Genomic DNA, 16,683 nt, shown 5'->3' on the forward strand with positions numbered 1-16,683 from the left:
GATCCCCACACCTCCATCAATACATTAGAGGATCCCCACACCTCCATCAATACATTAGAGGATCCCCACACCTCCATCAATACATTAGAGGATCCCCACACCACCATCAATACATTAGAGGATCCCCACACCACCATCAATACATTAGAGGATCCCCACACCTCCATCAATACATTAGAGGATCCCCACACCACCATCAATACATTAGAGGATCCCCACACCACCATCAATACATTAGAGGATCCCCACACCACCATCAATACATTAGAGGATCCCCACACCACCATCAATACATTAGAGGATCCCCACACCACCATCAATACATTAGAGGATCCCCACACCACCATCAATACATTAGAGGATCCCCACACTACCATCAATACATTAGAGGATCCCCACACCACCATCAATACATTTGAGGATCCCCACACTACCATCAATACATTAGAGGATCCCCACACCACCATCAATACATTAGAGGATCCCCACAGAACCATCAATACATTAGAGGATCCCCACACCACCATCAATACATTAGAGGATCCCCACACCACCATCAATACATTAGAGGATCCCCACACCACCATCAATACATTAGAGGATCCCCACACCACCATCAATACATTAGAGGATCCCCACACCACCATCAATACATTAGAGGATCCCCACACCACCATCAATACATTAGAGGATCCCCACACCACCATCAATACATTAGAGGATCCCCACACCTCCATCAATACATTAGAGGACCCCCACACCTCCATCAATACATTAGAGGATCCCCACACCTCCATCAATACGTTATAAGCCTTAACATGAAAAATTTCTATACAGCAGAATGAGAGATTTTGAAAGTGCACCGGAAATTCATCTACAGTTTGTCTGTTGTTGTGACTTAGATGAAGATCAGATCACATGTGGTGACCGATTTATGCAGAAATCCAGATAATTCCAAAGGGTTCACATACTTTTTCTTGCCACTGTAGCATGGGGGGGAATTCCAACCAGAGTTAAGCTAATATAAATGGAGTGTAATTTCCTTTATATGCTCTTCTCTGTCTACGCATATTCTGACCTTTCAACATAAGCATGAGAATACCATTGCTATTCACCCGCTATTCGTTTGCGGTGGAGATAGAATAAATGTGTCTACCGATACGTTGTATTCTGACATGGATTTAATTCAACCTCATCATTCCACCACCTTTGTGCACGAGGAAACCAAGAATGAGGCCTAGTGAACCTGCCGGTTCCTCGGTTCCAAGCGGAAAATGCAGCTACTTTATTTTTCCTGATAGAAATAACATCGTTCTCCGTACACTGTCATTTACAACTTGATCAGAGATATTGATCAGAGATATTGATCAGAGATATTGATCAGAGATATTGATCGGAGTTATTGATCAGAGATATTGATCAGAGTTATTGATCGGAGTTATTGATCGGAGATATTGATCGGAGTTATTGATCAGAGTTATTGATCAGAGATATTGATCAGAGTTATTGATCAGAGATATTGATCAGAGTTATTGATCAGAGTTATTGATCGGAGTTATTGATCAGAGATATTGATCAGAGTTATTGATCAGAGATATTGATCAGAGTTATTGATCGGAGATATTGATCAGAGATATTGATCAGAGATATTGATCAGAGATATTGATCAGAGTTATTGATCAGAGATATTGATCAGGGCTATTGATCAGAGATATTGATCAGAGTTATTAATCAGAGATATTGATCAGAGATATTGATCAGAGTTATTGATCAGAGATATTGATCAGAGCTATTGATCAGAGATATTGATCAGAGATATTGATCAGAGTTATTAATCAGAGATATTGATCAGAGATATTGATCAGAGTTATTGATCAGAGATATTGATCAGAGATATTGATCAGAGTTATTGATCAGAGTTATTAATCAGAGATATTGATCAGAGTTATTGATCAGAGTTATTGATCAGAGCTATTAATCAGATATATTGATCAGAAATATTAATCAGAGATATTGATCAGAGCTATTGATCAGAGCTGTTGATCAGAGCTATTGATCAGAGCTATTGATCAGAGCTATTGATCAGAGATATTGATCAGAGCGGTTGATCAGAGCTATTGATCAGAGCTATTGATCAGAGCTATTGATCAGAGCTATTGATCAGAGATATTGATCAGAGCTGGGTAGATTAGTGATATGTTATGAGATGTGGAATAAACAAAGGACGTGTGTTTTAGACCTAATTTACCTGATGATTGCTGGAGACAAAGGTGACATGAGTCATATGGCAGCAAACTGAAGCATGTCACCTCTCACCACAGTGAAGTTGATGAAATGCTGTGCAATTACAAAGCATTTAATTTGTACAGCCTTTTAACTTTAATGTCTTAATTAAAGACTACCCTGACTTTCTCTGTTTCCTTTTTCTATCGTGTTAAATAGGAACCACTGTCAGTATGGACGGTCAGTAGTCCTAATGACCACACATATTCAACTGTCAATTTTTATTATTTTTTATTTTACCTTTATTTAACTTGGCAAGTCAGTTAATAACAAATTCTTTATTTACAATGACGGCCTACCCCGGCAAAACCCGGACGACGCTGGGCCAATTGTGCGCCGCCCTATGGGACTCCCAATCACGTCCGGTTGTGATACAGACTAGAATCGAACCAGGGTCTGTAGTGACGCCTCTGGCACTGAGATGCAGTGCCTTGGACCGCTGCGCCACTCGGGAGCCCAATGTACAGTTAGTTCCCGTCAGTTGGTACAGCCTAGATGATCATTACGTTGTTTTAGTTTGCCTCCATTTGCTTCCTCTCTAAACGCCGTCACGGCTGTGTGGTTGTTGCTGAGGATCGTTAGTAACAGTTAATAATACAAAAAAAGACATGTCGGCTAATTAACTTGTTATGGAGCGAAGTGCAGACCAAGCTGTAACAGCTTGAACCTGACGCATGGCGCAATACTTGTCATCACACAAGCTCCATGAGTTAGTGCAGGTAATAGACGAGGGTACAGCCTACTGTGGGATCACACAGCTCCATGAGTTAGTGCAGGTAATAGACGAGGGTACAGCCTACTGTGGGATCACACAGCTCCATGGTTAGTGCAGGTAATAGACGAGGGTACAGCCTACACTTAGCTGTGTCATCACACAGCTCCACGGTTAGTGCAGGTAATAGACGAGGGTACAGCCTACACTTAGCTGTGTCATCACACAGCTCCATGGTCAGTGCAGGTAATAGACGAGGGTACAGCCTACTGTGGGATCACACAGCTCCATGGTTAGTGCAGGTAATAGACGAGGGTACAGCCTACACTTAGCTGTGTCATCACACAGCTCCATGGTCAGTGCAGGTAATAGACGAGGGTACAGCCTACACTTAGCTGTGTCATCACACAGCTCCACGGTTAGTGCAGGTAATAGACGAGGGTACAGCCTACTGTGGGATCACACAGCTCCATGAGTTAGTGCAGGTAATAGACGAGGGTACAGCCTACACTTAGCTGTGTCATCACACAGCTCCACGGTTAGTGCAGGTAATAGACGAGGGTACAGCCTACTGTGGGATCACACAGCTCCATGGTTAGTGCAGGTAATAGACGAGGGTACAGCCTACACTTAGCTGTGTCATCACACAGCTCCATGGTCAGTGCAGGTAATAGACGAGGGTACAGCCTACACTTAGCTGTGTCATCACACAGCTCCACGGTTAGTGCAGGTAATAGACGAGGGTACAGCCTACTGTGGGATCACACAGCTCCATGGTTAGTGCAGGTAATAGACGAGGGTACAGCCTACACTTAGCTGTGTCATCACACAGCTCCATGGTTAGTGCAGGTAATAGACGAGGGTACAGCCTACTGTGGGATCACACAGCTCCATGGTTAGTGCAGGTAATAGACAAGGGTACAGCCTACTGTGGGATCACACAGCTCCATGGTTAGTGCAGGTAATAGACGAGGGTACAGCCTACTATTGTACACTATTCTCCCTGGTATAGTTCTATATAGACTAATCTTCCAACATTAGCACAGTCAGCAGTATCGACGCACCAGGTCTGAAACCAACATGACTCTGAACGGCTACTACCCCCATCAGAACGATCAATATTTAAAGGGAAGGACTTGTGTGTGTGGCGTCTCTTCTTACAGCAACATGGACCCTTCCGTGTTTGTTCACTTGAAGTGTTTTAACCTGTTCTGGCTGCACGCTGAATATTGAAAAAACTGGAAAATGTGTGCACATTTTCAAACGGCCTCCTAAGAAACTTTTTATTTTCCAATATGCATATATTTACTACTGTTGGATAGATAACAGTCTGTAGTTTCTAAAAAGGTTTGAATTGTTTCTCTAAGTCGAACAGAAATATTTTTACAGCCATTTTCCCAGCCGAATTGAGTTTCCCAAAATGCGATGTGTCTCTTTAAGACCTTCTCTATAAAAGGCCATTTGACTTGGGACCATAGAGACACGTCAGAGGCGTACCTCAGACTGTAATGCGGAAGTGAGAATTGAAAGGGGTCGAATATCTCGTCCCTGGACTGAATAACAGAACTTCTTGTGAGACATGCGCAGTTAAAATAAAAATCCGGGCGCGAAGGATAATTTGATCTCGGCTTCTGGAACAAGGTAGATAACTTTGAATATGATGCCTGACTACGATATTATTTGCTACATGTCACAAAATCATCCTAAAGGTTGTTTTTTCAATATACTTTAATTATATTATTGCAATTTATTCTGGACTTTAGATGTGAAACGACGGAAGAATTTTTTGAAGAAACGCTTTCTGGCGCAGCAATGCTACCGTGCTAGCTAACCAAAGAGGGGAATCCTTCGTTCTGGAACCCAACTAAAGACTCTACTGGACATTGGACCCCGTTACAACATTCTGATGGAGTACCAAGAAAGATAAGACCCAATTTGGGATGCTTTTTCATATATATGTCGAACTGTTGAATGCTAACGCTGCTAACTATGCTAGGCTAGCGCTTGACTAGAATCAATGCTGCCTTATGCTAGCTTATGATGTTAGCTAATATAACGATATATTGTGTTTTCGCTGTAAAACACTTCAAAAATCGGAAATGTTGTCTGTATTCACAAGATATCTGTCTTTCATTAGTTATCCACCATATGTTTTTCTGAAATGTTTTATGAGGTGTAATTAGTAGCCGACGTTGGTGTATGTATTTTCTCTGGCTACTCCCGGCTGGATTCAGACTCTAGCTATGTGTTAGCATTTTTGGGTAGCATCAATGTAAAACAGATTTATAGCTAAAATATGCACTTTTTATGAACAAAACATAGATTTATTGTGTAACATGTTATATGACTGTCATCTGAGGTCGTTTTTTCTGGGCTCTTTAGGTTGGTTTTAGTTTATTTCGGTTGGTTGTGCATGCTACTTCAATCATAATTCATACTTCATAATCATAATTCATACGTGTCTGTCCACTTTTGTATTTGGTGGTGAGCTAACATAAATATATGTGGTGTTTTCTCTGTAAAACATTTAAAAAATCGGACATGTTGGCTGGATTGACAAGATGTTTATCTTTCAAATGCTGTATTGGACTTGTTAATGTGTAAAAGTTAAATATTTTTAAAAAATAGATTTTGAATTTCGCGCTCTGCAGCTGTTGTCATTTTCGGTCCGAGGTCGGGCTTGCACCCCAAACAGGTTAAAGTTGCGATTCACCTCAACCAACTCAATTCTTGAGTGTTATTAAATCGTATAGCTAATAAATCGCAGGTCGGAGATGTAAATGAGAACTTGTTCTCAACTGGCCTACCCGGTGGCTCAGTTGGTAGAGCATGGCGCTTGCAACGCCAGGGTTGTGGGTTCATTCCCCACGGGGGGACCAGGATGAATATGTATGAACTTTCCAATTTGTAAGTCGCTCTGGATAAGAGCGTCTGCTAAATGACTTAAATGTATTGCTTAAATGTATAAAGGAGAAATAAATAAATAAATAAATAAAATAATAATAATGAGGCAAAAAAGCAGTGCGTTGACGGTTAGTTTTAACAAGCTGTCGACCTAACAGTCAAAGGGTACAGCGATCCGCAACCGCAGATATCATACACAAGGGATGTCCTGCTTAATCTCCGGCCCTTTGCTGCAAGTCCACACTGCCATGGAACACCACAATCAATACAACATCTTCCCAGTAAAAGGCATCTAAAACCAAGGAAGCCTGGCAGAAGAGGAGGAATTAGGAATTAGGATTTTAAAAAAACAGCCCTTCAGAAAACCTCTTCCATCTATTATACATGGCCATGTAGAAAGCGTAGGGAATTAGAATGAGGAGTTACGGGCTAGTACCCTGCCTGATCTGTCCACCTGAGACCTGAGACCTGGGACCTGGGACCTTAAACTCAGTCAAAACAGAAAATGTGTGTCAGTCTGTTTCTTGTGAAAACAGTGAACAACTTGTGAACATTTCTGAATTATAATATATACCGTGGAGCCAGTTTCCCCACCCCAGATTAACCCAAGTTCTGGAATAAAGTGCACTTTAAACTGGCTCCACTGAAATTTTATAATTCAGAAATGTTCACATGTTGTTCACTGTTTTCACATGAAACAGACTGACACACATTTTCTGTTTTGACTGACAGTCAGAAGTTCGAAAGGACTTCTGACTGAGACCTGGGACCTGGGACCTGGGACCTGGGACCTGAGACCTGAGACCTGAGACCTGGGACCTGGGACCTGGGACCTGGGACCTGGGACCTGGGACCTGGGACCTGAGACCTGAGACCTGGGACCTGGGACCTGGGACCTGGGACCTGGGACCTGGGACCTGGGACCTGGGACCTGGGACCTGGGACCTGGGACCTGGGACCTGGGACCTGGGACCTGAAACCTGGGACCTGGGACCTGGGACCTGGGACCTGGGACCTGGGACCTGGGACCTGGGACCTGAGACCTGAGACCTGAGACCTGGGACCTGGGACCTGGGACCTGGGACCTGGGACCTGAGACCTGAGACCTGGGACCTGGGACCTGGGACCTGGGACCTGGGACCTGGGACCTGAGACCTGGGACCTGAGACCTGAGACCTGAGACCTGGGACCTGGGACCTGGGACCTGGGACATGAGACCTGGGACCTGAGACCTGGCTTATAGAACAGGATCTCTACTCTGCTGTGTAGCTGGATGGCTACACCATCGTTTGCATGGACTGAAACATCAACTCTGGTAAGAGAAAAGACGGTTGAATTTGTGCATTCATCAACGAGAAATATTACAGTCCTGCCCATATTAAAACTTAGCCCAAGGTCTGTACTAAAGATATTGAACTTCTTGCTATAAAAACTATGGCCATACTACCTGCCATGGGAAATAAATCAGGTTGACTATTTATTGTCTACAATAAAGACATGACTATTTATTGTCTACATAGCCCCCTCCATTCACACGCTCATAGCTGCCGACTTCATTCATGACCTTGTATCCCAAAGCTGATCATGGGAGACTGTAACATCTCTATCTGAACATTTACCATCATATTAGCAATGTGTTACACTCATGAAGAGACTGAAGCCTCCAGGACTGTTTTGAGTCCACTGTCTGACGGCCCGCGCCGACTGCCCGCGCCGACGGCCTGGAAGTTGCAACAGAGGTTTTTTTTTTTTTTTCAATCGCAATATCTTACAAATGTTCTATACATCTGTCCTGCAGAGTGTTTTGTCCTTTGGTCAGATAATGCGTATTTGTGAAGTGTGCAAGACCAAGTCAAGACTCCAGCGCTCGATTAAGACGGCAGGAAGGAAAATTGCTATAGATCATGAATCATCCTCACACCTGTACTGTACACCAAACTCATCCTCACACCTGTACTGTACACCAAACTCATCCTCACACCTGTACTGTGCACCAAACTCATCCTCACACCTGTACTGTACACCAAACTCATCCACACACCTGTACTGTACACCAAACTCATCCACACACCTGTACTGTACACCAAACTCATCCTCACACCTGTACTGTACACCAAACTCATCCTCACACCTGTACTGTACACCAAACTCATCCTCACACCTGTACTGTACACCAAACTCATCCTCACACCTGTACTGTGCACCAAACTCATCCTCACACCTGTACTGTACACCAAACTCATCCACACACCTGTACTGTACACCAAACTCATCCACACACCTGTACTGTACACCAAACTCATCCTCACACCTGTACTGTACACCAAACTCATCCTCACACCTGTACTGTACACCAAACTCATCCTCACACCTGTACTGTACACCAAACTCATCCTCACACCTGTACTGTACACCAAACTCATCCACACACCTGTACTGTACACCAAACTCATCCTCACACCTGTACTGTACACCAAACTCATCCTCACACCTTTACTGTACACCAAACTCATCCACACACCTGTACTGTGCACCAAACTCATCCTCACACCTGTACTGTGCACCAAACTCATCCTCACACCTGTACTGTACACCAAACTCATCCACACACCTGTACTGTACACCAAACTCATCCTCACACCTGCACTGTACACCAAACTCATCCTCACACCTGTACTGTACACCAAACTCATCCACACACCTGTACTGTACACCAAACTCATCCTCACACCTGTACTGTACACCAAACTCATCCACACACCTGTACTGTACACCAAACTCATCCACACACCTGTACTGTACACCAAACTCATCCACACACCTGTACTGTACACCAAACTCATCCACACACCTGCACTGTACACCAAACTCATCCTCACACCTGCACTGTACACCAAACTCATCCTCACACCTGCACTGTACACCAAACTCATCCTCACACCTGTACTGTACACCAAACTCATCCTCACACCTGTACTGTACACCAAACTCATCCTCACACCTGTACTGTACACCAAACTCATCCTCACACCTGTACTGTACACCAAACTCATCCTCACACCTGTACTGTACACCAAACTCATCCACACACCTGTACTGTACACCAAACTCATCCACACACCTGTACTGTACACCAAACTCATCCACACACCTGTACTGTACACCAAACTCATCCACACACCTGTACTGTACACCAAACTCATCCACACACCTGTACTGTACACCAAACTCATCCTCACACCTGCACTGTACACCAAACTCATCCTCACACCTGCACTGTACAGCAAACTCATCCTCACACCTGTACTGTACAGCAAACTCATCCTCACACCTGTACTGTACACCAAACTCATCCTCACACCTGTACTGTACACCAAACTCATCCTCACACCTGTACTGTACACCAAACTCATCCTCACACCTGTACTGTACACCAAACTCATCCTCACACCTGTACTGTACACCAAACTCATCCTCACACCTGTACTGTACACCAAACTCATCCTCACACCTGTACTGTACACCAAACTCATCCTCACACCTGTACTGTACACCAAACTCATCCTCACACCTGTACTGTACACCAAACTCATCCTCACACCTGTACTGTACACCAAACTCATCCTCACACCTGTACTGTACACCAAACTCATCCACACACCTGTACTGTACACCAAACTCATCCTCACACCTGTACTGTACACCAAACTCATCCTCACACCTGCACTGTACACCAAACTCATCCTCACACCTGTACTGTACACCAAACACATCCACACACCTGTACTGTACACCAAACTCATCCTCACACCTGTACTGTACACCAAACTCATCCTCACACCTGTACTGTACACCAAACTCATCCTCACACCTGTACTGTACACCAAACTCATCCACACACCTGTACTGTACACCAAACTCATCCTCACACCTGTACTGTACACCAAACTCATCCTTCTAAATCGTTAAAGCATTTTACAAGACAGACTCAAAACTGAGTCACAGCAGCAGCCGGACAAGGAAAAAGAGATTTTCTTCAAAAGAAAATGAAATCAGATAGATAATGGGACTGTTTTATACCATCAGCCATTAGGCTGTAGAATGGATAGCCTGTAGGTTCCTCTACAGCATTACTGCATCACATTCACTGTGTAGCTAAAGCACTTTGAATGAATTATATTGTGTAGTTCGTGTGTTTTCATGTTTTATGTACCGTCTTATTAGGCACATAACCAAATGAATTTGCCACTGGTGGGATAATAAAGTTGATCTGAATCTGAAATAGTTAACCAAAAGCTACCCAGACTATCTGGATTGACCCTTGTCACTCTTTTGACTCAGCACTGCTGCTACCGTTTATAATCTATTCTCTTGACTAGTCACTTTACCCCCTGTCTGGTATTCTCCCTCTCCGGCCTTACTGCTGCTAACGTTTATAATCTATCCTGTTGACTAGTCACTTTACCCACGTCCGGGATTCTCCCTCTCTGGCCTCACTGCTGCTAACGTTTATAATCTATCCTGTTGACTAGTCACTTTACCCCTCGTCCGGTATTCTCCCTCTCCGGCCTCAATGCTGCTAACGTTTATAATCTACCCTGTTGACAAGTCACTTTACCCCGGTCCGGTATTCTCTCTCTCCGTCCTTATAGGTCATCAGGCTGCTGATTATACCGTACACCTGTCACCATCGTCTCACGCACCTGAGCCTCATGACACTCACCTGGACTCCATCACCTCCTTGATTATCTTCCCTGTATCTGTCCCTCACCTGGACTACATCACCTCCTTGATTATCTTCCCTGTATGTGTCCCTCACCTGGACTCCATCACCTCCTTGATTATCTTCCCTGTATCTGTCCCTCACCTGGACTCCATCACCTCCTTGATTATCTTCCCTATATCTGTCCCTCACCTGGACTCCATCATCTCCTTGATTATCTTCCCTTTATCTGTCCCTCACCTGGACTCCATCACCTCCTTGATTATCTTCCCTATATCTGTCCCTCCCCTGGACTCCATCACCTCCTTGATTATCTTCCCTGTATCTGTCCCTCACCTGGACTCCATCACCTCCTTGATTATCTTCCCCCTGTATCTGTCCCTCACCTGGACTCCATCACCTCCTTGATTATCTTCCCCCTGTATCTGTCCCTCACCTGGACTCCATCACCTCCTTGATTATCTTCCCTATATCTGTCCCTCACCTGGACTCCATCATCTCCTTGATTATCTTCCCTGTATCTGTCCCTCACCTGGACTCCATCACCTCCTTGATTATCTTCCCCCTGTATCTGTCCCTCACCTGGACTCCATCACCTCCTTGATTATCTTCCCTATATCTGTCCCTCACCTGGACTCAATCATCTCCTTGATTATCTTCCCTGTATCTGTTCCTCACCTGGACTCCATCACCTCCTTGATTATCTTCCCTGTATATGTCCCTCACCTGGACTCCATCACCTCCTTGATTATCTTCCCTGTATCTGTCCCTCACCTGGAATCCATCACCTCCTTGATTATCTTCCCCCTATATCTGTCCCTCACCTGGACTCCATCACCTCCTTGATTATCTTCCCTGTATCAGTCACTCACCTGGACTCCATCACCTCCTTGATTATCTTCCCTGTATCTGTCAGTCCCCTGGACTCCATCACCTCCTTGATTATCTCCCCTGTATCTGTCCCTCACCTGGACTCCATCACCTCCTTGATTATCTTCCCTGTATCTGTCCCTCCCCTGGACTCCATCACCTCCTTGATTATCTTCCCTGTATCTGTCAGTCCCCTGGACTCCATCACGTCCTTGATTATCTTCCCTGTATCAGTCACTCACCTGGACTCAATCACCTCCTTGATTATCTTCCCTGTATCTGTCCCTCACCTGGACTCCATCACCTCCTTGATTATCTTCCCTGTATCAGTCCCTCACCTGGACTCCATCACCTCCTTGATTATCTTCCCTGTATCTGTCCCTCACCTGGACTCCATCACCTCCTTGATTATCTTCCCTGTATATGTCCCTCACCTGGACTCCATCACCTCCTTGATTATCTTCCCTGTATCTGTCCCTCCCCTGGACTCCATCACCTCCTTGATTATCTTCCCTGTATCTGTCCCTCACCTGGAATCCATCACCTCCTTGATTATCTTCCCTATATCTGTCCCTCACCTGGACTCCATCACCTCCTTGAATACCTTCCCTATATCTGTCCCTCACCTGGACTCCATCACCTCCTTGATTATCTTCCCTGTATCTGTCCCTCACCTGGACTCCATCACCTCCTTGATTATCTTCCCTGTATCTGTCTCTCCCCTGGACTCCATCACCTCCTTGATTATCTTCCCTGTATCTGTCCCTCACCTGGACTCCATCACCTCCTTGATTATCTTCCCTGTATCTGTCCCTCCCCTGGACTCCATCACCTCCTTGATTATCTTCCCCGTATCTGTCCCTCACCTGGACTCCATCACCTCCTTGATTATCTTCCCTATATCTGTCCCTCACCTGGACTCCATCACCTGCTTGATTATCTTCCCTGTATCTGTCCCTCACCTGGACTCCATCTCCTCCTTGATTATCTTCCCTATATCTGTCCCTCACCTGGACTCCATCACCTCCTTGATTATCTTACCTGTATCTGTCCCTCCCCTGGACTCCATCACCTCCTTGATTATCTTCCCTATATCTGTCCCTCCCCTGGACTCCATCACCTCCTTGATTATCTTCCCTGTATCTGTCCCTCACCTGGACTCCATCACCTCCTTGATTATCTTCCCTGTATCTGTCCCTCACCTGGACTCCATCACCTCCTTGATTATCTTCCCTATATCTGTCCCTCACCTGGACTCCATCACCTCCTTGATTATCTTCCCTGTATCTGTCCCTCCCCTGGACTCCATCACCTCCTTGATTATCTTCCCTGTATCTGTCCCTCCCCTGGACTCCATCACCTCCTTGATTATCTTCCCTGTATATGTCCCTCACCTGGACTCCATCACCTCCTTGAGTATCTTCCCTGTATCTGTCACTCCCCTGGACTCCATCACCTCCTTCATTATCTTCCCTATATATGTCCCTCACCTGGACTCCATCACCTCCTTGATTATCTTCCCTGTGTCTGTCCCTCACCTGGACTCCATCACCTCCTTGATTATCTTCCCTGTATCTGTCCCTCACCTGGACTCCATCACCTCCTTGATTATCTTCCCTGTTTCTGTCCCTCACCTGGACTCCATCACCTCCTTGAGTATCTTCCCTGTATCTGTCACTCCCCTGGACTACATCACCTCCTTCATTATCTTCCCTATATATGTCCCTCACCTGGACTCCATCACCTCCTTGATTATCTTCCCTATATCTGTCCCTCACCTGGACTCCATCACCTCCTTGATTATCTTCCCTATATCTGTCCCTCACCTGGACTCCATCACCTCCTTGATTATCTTCCCTGTATCTGTCTCTCACCTGGACTCCATCACCTCCTTGATTATCTTCCCTGTATCTGTCCCTCCCCTGGACTCCATCACCTCCTTGATTATCTTCCCTGTATCTGTCCCTCACCTGGACTCCATCACCTCCTTGATTATCTTCCCTGTATATGTCCCTCACTTGGACTCCATCACCTCCTTGATTATCTTCCCTGTATCTGTCCCTCACCTGGACTCCATCACCTCCTTGATTATCTTCCCTGTATCTGTCCCTCACCTGGACTCCATCACCTCCTTGTCTTCCCTGTATCTGTCCCTCACCTGGACTCCATCACCTCCTTGATTATCTTCCCTATATCTGTCCCTCACCTGGACTCCATCACCTCCTTGATTATCTTCCCTATATCTGTCCCTCACCTGGACTCCATCACCTCCTTGATTATCTTCCCTATATCTGTCCCTCCCCTGGACTCCATCACCTCCTTGATTATCTTCCCTGTATCTGTCCCTCACCTGGACTCCATCACCTCCTTGAGTATCTTCCCTGTATCTGTCCCTCCCCTTGGTTCTTTCCTCAGGTGTTATTGACTCTGTTTTCATATCGGTGTGTTTTTTGTGTTTCGTGTTCCTTGTTTCTTTTACTCCCTGAACTTGCTTCCTGACTCTCAGCACCCTCGTTACAACCCCTACCTATATGCACATATCTACCTCAATTCCCTCCCTGCTCATTGACTCGGTACTGGCGTACTGCGTAGCCACGTTATCGTTACTCATTGTGGATGTATTCCTTTTTATGTTTATATTATTTCTCTTTTTCTCTCTGAATTGTTGGGAAAACAAGTATTTCAATTTTAGTTTACATCTATTGTTTACGAAGCATTTGACAAATGACATTGTATTTGATTTGATGGGTTAAATGTTCAGAATTAATTAAACCACCTTTTTCTTTCTTTAGTGCGTAAAGAAACCATTTTTTTATGATTCGTAAAAACTTTTCTAAAACCTAGATAAAGATAATCCACAAGATTAGAGTATTTTTTTATCTACCAATTGGTGCTGAAACAGAGAAGGAAAAACAGAGAAGAATATGTACACTATCGTTCAAAAGTTTGAGGTCACTTCGAAATGTCCTTGTTTTTGAAAGAAAAGCAAATTTTTGGTCCATTAAAATAACATCAAATAGATCATAAATACAGTGTAGACATTGTCACTGTTGTAAATGACTATTGTAGTTGGAAATGGCTGATTTATAAAGAAATATCTACACAGGCCCATTATCAGCAACCATCACTCCTGTGTTCCAATGGAACGTTGTGTTAGCTAATCCAAGTTTATCATTTTAAAAGGCTAATTGATCATTAGAAAACCCTTTTGCAATTATGTTAGCACAGCTGAAAACTGTTGTTCTGATTAAAGAAGGAATAAAACTGGCCTTCTTTAGACTAGTTTAGTATCTGGAGCATCAGCATTTGTGGGTTTGATTACAGGCTCAAAATGGCAAGAAACAATTTTGGGGTGTTTCTCCCATTGTACACTACACATCCTCTCAAGCTCTGTCAGGTTGGATGGGGAGCGTCGCTGCACAGCTATTTTCAGGTCTCTCCAGAGATGTTCGATTGGGTTCAAGTCCGGGCTCTGGCTGGGCCACTCAAGGACATTCAGAGACTTGTTGATAACTTGAGAACTTGTGGTCAATCCTCAAGAGGCGGGTGGACAAACAAAAGCCTACAAGTTCCGACAAACTCCAAGCATTGATTATACAGGAATAGGCTGCCATCAGTCAGGATGTGGCCCAGAAGTTAATTGACAGCATGCCAGGGCGGATTGCAGAGGTCTTGAAAAAGAAGGGTCAACACTGCAAATATTGACTCTGCATCAACTTCATGTAATTGTCAATAAAAGCCTTTGACACTTATGAAATGTTTGTAATTATACTTCAGTATTCCATAGTAACATCTGACAAAAATATCTAAAGACACTGAAGCAGCAAACTTTGTGGAAATGAATATTTGTGTCATTCTCAAAACTTTTGGCCACAACTGTAGAATCATCTCAAGGATGATCAATGGAAACTGGATGCAACTGAGTCTCATACCGAAGAGTCTGAATACTTATGTAAGTTAATTGTTTAATATTTTTAATACATTTGTTTTCACTTTGTCTCTATGGGGTTGTGTATAAATTGATGCAGATTTATTTTATTTGATACATTTTAGAATAAGGCTGTAACGTAACAAAATGTGGAAAAAGTCAAGTGGTCTGAATACTTTCCGAATTGTTTATAAATGACTTTTGTATATTTTAGGGAACAAAAAGTATTGGGACAAATTCCATATATATTGGCAGACCGGTACGGGGGCGTTCCATACTGTATGTACATTCCCTGTGGTTCATGTCCTTACCTTGGCAGAGGGGTACGGGGGCGTTCCATACTGTATGTATATTCCCTGTGGTTCATGTCCTTACCTTGGCAGAGCGGTACGGGGGCGTTCCATACTGTATGTATATTCCCTGTGGTTCATGTCCTTACCTTGGCAGAGGGGTACGGGTGCGTTCCATGTGTAGATCCCCTGGTTGGTGCGGGTGCAGGTGGCACTGCTCTGGCCAATCAGACGAAAGCCCTGGTCACAGCTGAAGCGCAGGGTACTGCCTAGCTTGGTGCCTGTCTGACTGTGGACCGTTCCGTTGAGAGGGTTGCTAGGGAAGCTGCAGTATGCCGCTGGGAATAAACAAACAAACGCCATTTAATGAAACGTCAACAACAACAACAACATTTAAATATTCTGAATAAATCTGAAAAGTTTCCACAGAAATACGCTGCTGTGAATAAACAAAGTAACAACTATTATGTTTAAAAGTCTGAGACGTTTCAAATGTTGGTGATTACATTGTTAATATTATGAGAAGGTTGTTAGGGGGAGGGCTGACATATGATATTGTGAATAAACAAAGAAACAATAGTTGGTCAAAACACTGAAAATCAACTGTACAACGACAGAGATAATCAACTGTACAACGACAGTGATAATCAACTGTACAACGACAGTGATAATCAACTGTACAACGACAGTGATAATATACTGTACAACGACAGTGATAATCAACTGTACAACGACAGTGATAATCAACTGTACAACGACAGTGATAATCAACTGTACAACAATAGTGAGCAGAGCTAAGCATTTAAACAGTATTCTAACTGAGCAATTTAACAGTATTCTAACTGAGCAATATTCCTTTGCCCTATCTTAGCAAGCAGTTGTTTATCAACAGATAGTTATACATACTATCTGCAGAGAATCTACAGATGGAAAAACCGGACTATCTAAATAAAGTGTGTTTTCAAAAATAACA

General features: G+C 44.0%; 1 protein-coding gene across 1 annotated transcript in view; it reads right to left on the minus strand.

Moving 5' to 3' along the window:
• Positions 1–16,077, minus strand: part of LOC129847162 (CUB and sushi domain-containing protein 1-like) — a 42,671-nt gene extending 26,594 nt beyond the window's left edge. The window contains exon 1 of the mRNA XM_055914976.1: positions 15,796–16,077. The gene's annotated coding sequence lies outside the window, so the exon portion shown is untranslated. The remainder of the gene's footprint in view (positions 1–15,795) is intronic.
• Positions 16,078–16,683: the final 606 nt, after the last annotated feature.

This window comes from Salvelinus fontinalis, unplaced genomic scaffold (genome assembly GCF_029448725.1).
Source record: "Salvelinus fontinalis isolate EN_2023a unplaced genomic scaffold, ASM2944872v1 scaffold_0741, whole genome shotgun sequence".
Taxonomy (NCBI): Eukaryota; Metazoa; Chordata; class Actinopteri; order Salmoniformes; family Salmonidae; genus Salvelinus; species Salvelinus fontinalis.